This window comes from Penaeus chinensis, chromosome 1, assembly GCF_019202785.1.
Source record: "Penaeus chinensis breed Huanghai No. 1 chromosome 1, ASM1920278v2, whole genome shotgun sequence".
Classification (NCBI taxonomy): Eukaryota; Metazoa; Arthropoda; class Malacostraca; order Decapoda; family Penaeidae; genus Penaeus; species Penaeus chinensis.
In genome coordinates, this window is record NC_061819.1 from 16,003,801 (window position 1) to 16,006,300 (window position 2,500).

Genomic DNA, 2,500 nt, shown 5'->3' on the forward strand with positions numbered 1-2,500 from the left:
CTGTCTCTGTCTCTGTCTCTGTCTCTGTCTCTGTCTCTGTCTCTGTCTCTGTCTCTGTCTCTGTCTCTGTCTCTGTCTCTGTCTCTGTCTCTGTCTCTGTCTCTGTCTCTGTCTCTGTCTCTGTCTCTGTCTCTGTCTCTGTCTCTGTCTCTGTCTCTGTCTCTGTCTCTGTCTCTGTCTCTGTCTCTGTCTCTGTCTCTGTCTCTGTCTCTGTCTCTGTCTCTGTCTCTGTCTCTGTCTCTGTCTCTGTCTCTGTCTCTGTCTCTGTCTCTGTCTCTGTCTCTGTCTCTGTCTCTGTCTCTGTCTCTGTCTCTGTCTCTGTCTCTGTCTCTGTCTCTGTCTCTGTCTCTGTCTCTGTCTCTGTCTCTGTCTCTGTCTCTGTCTCTGTCTCTGTCTCTGTCTCTGTCTCTGTCTCTGTCTCTGTCTCTGTCTCTGTCTCTGTCTCTGTCTCTGTCTCTGTCTCTGTCTCTGTCTCTGTCTCTGTCTCTGTCTCTGTCTCTGTCTCTGTCTCTGTCTCTGTCTCTGTCTCTGTCTCTGTCTCTGTCTCTGTCTCTGTCTCTGTCTCTGTCTCTGTCTCTGTCTCTGTCTCTGTCTCTGTCTCTGTCTCTGTCTCTGTCTCTGTCTCTGTCTCTGTCTCTGTCTCTGTCTCTGTCTCTGTCTCTGTCTCTGTCTCTGTCTCTGTCTCTGTCTCTGTCTCTGTCTCTGTCTCTGTCTCTGTCTCTGTCTCTGTCTCTGTCTCTGTCTCTGTCTCTGTCTCTGTCTCTGTCTCTGTCTCTGTCTCTGTCTCTGTCTCTGTCTCTGTCTCTGTCTCTGTCTCTGTCTCTGTCTCTGTCTCTGTCTCTGTCTCTGTCTCTGTCTCTGTCTCTGTCTCTGTCTCTGTCTCTGTCTCTGTCTCTGTCTCTGTCTCTGTCTCTGTCTCTGTCTCTGTCTCTGTCTCTGTCTCTGTCTCTGTCTCTGTCTCTGTCTCTGTCTCTGTCTCTGTCTCTGTCTCTGTCTCTGTCTCTGTCTCTGTCTCTGTCTCTGTCTCTGTCTCTGTCTCTGTCTCTGTCTCTGTCTCTGTCTCTGTCTCTGTCTCTGTCTCTGTCTCTGTCTCTGTCTCTGTCTCTGTCTCTGTCTCTGTCTCTGTCTCTGTCTCTGTCTCTGTCTCTGTCTCTGTCTCTGTCTCTGTCTCTGTCTCTGTCTCTGTCTCTGTCTCTGTCTCTGTCTCTGTCTCTGTCTCTGTCTCTGTCTCTGTCTCTGTCTCTGTCTCTGTCTCTGTCTCTGTCTCTGTCTCTGTCTCTGTCTCTGTCTCTGTCTCTGTCTCTGTCTCTGTCTCTGTCTCTGTCTCTGTCTCTGTCTCTGTCTCTGTCTCTGTCTCTGTCTCTGTCTCTGTCTCTGTCTCTGTCTCTGTCTCTGTCTCTGTCTCTGTCTCTGTCTCTGTCTCTGTCTCTGTCTCTGTCTCTGTCTCTGTCTCTGTCTCTGTCTCTGTCTCTGTCTCTGTCTCTGTCTCTGTCTCTGTCTCTGTCTCTGTCTCTGTCTCTGTCTCTGTCTCTGTCTCTGTCTCTGTCTCTGTCTCTGTCTCTGTCTCTGTCTCTGTCTCTGTCTCTGTCTCTGTCTCTGTCTCTGTCTCTGTCTCTGTCTCTGTCTCTGTCTCTGTCTCTGTCTCTGTCTCTGTCTCTGTCTCTGTCTCTGTCTCTGTCTCTGTCTCTGTCTCTGTCTCTGTCTCTGTCTCTGTCTCTGTCTCTGTCTCTGTCTCTGTCTCTGTCTCTGTCTCTGTCTCTGTCTCTGTCTCTGTCTCTGTCTCTGTCTCTGTCTCTGTCTCTGTCTCTGTCTCTGTCTCTGTCTCTGTCTCTGTCTCTGTCTCTGTCTCTGTCTCTGTCTCTGTCTCTGTCTCTGTCTCTGTCTCTGTCTCTGTCTCTGTCTCTGTCTCTGTCTCTGTCTCTGTCTCTGTCTCTGTCTCTGTCTCTGTCTCTGTCTCTGTCTCTGTCTCTGTCTCTGTCTCTGTCTCTGTCTCTGTCTCTGTCTCTGTCTCTGTCTCTGTCTCTGTCTCTGTCTCTGTCTCTGTCTCTGTCTCTGTCTCTGTCTCTGTCTCTGTCTCTGTCTCTGTCTCTGTCTCTGTCTCTGTCTCTGTCTCTGTCTCTGTCTCTGTCTCTGTCTCTGTCTCTGTCTCTGTCTCTGTCTCTGTCTCTGTCTCTGTCTCTGTCTCTGTCTCTGTCTCTGTCTCTGTCTCTGTCTCTGTCTCTGTCTCTGTCTCTGTCTCTGTCTCTGTCTCTGTCTCTGTCTCTGTCTCTGTCTCTGTCTCTGTCTCTGTCTCTGTCTCTGTCTCTGTCTCTGTCTCTGTCTCTGTCTCTGTCTCTGTCTCTGTCTCTGTCTCTGTCTCTGTCTCTGTCTCTGTCTCTGTCTCTGTCTCTGTCTCTGTCTCTGTCTCTGTCTCTGTCTCTGTCTCTGTCTCTGTCTCTGTCTCTGTCTCTGTCTCTGTCTCTGTCTCTGTCTCTGTCTCTGTCTCTGTCTCTGTCTCTGT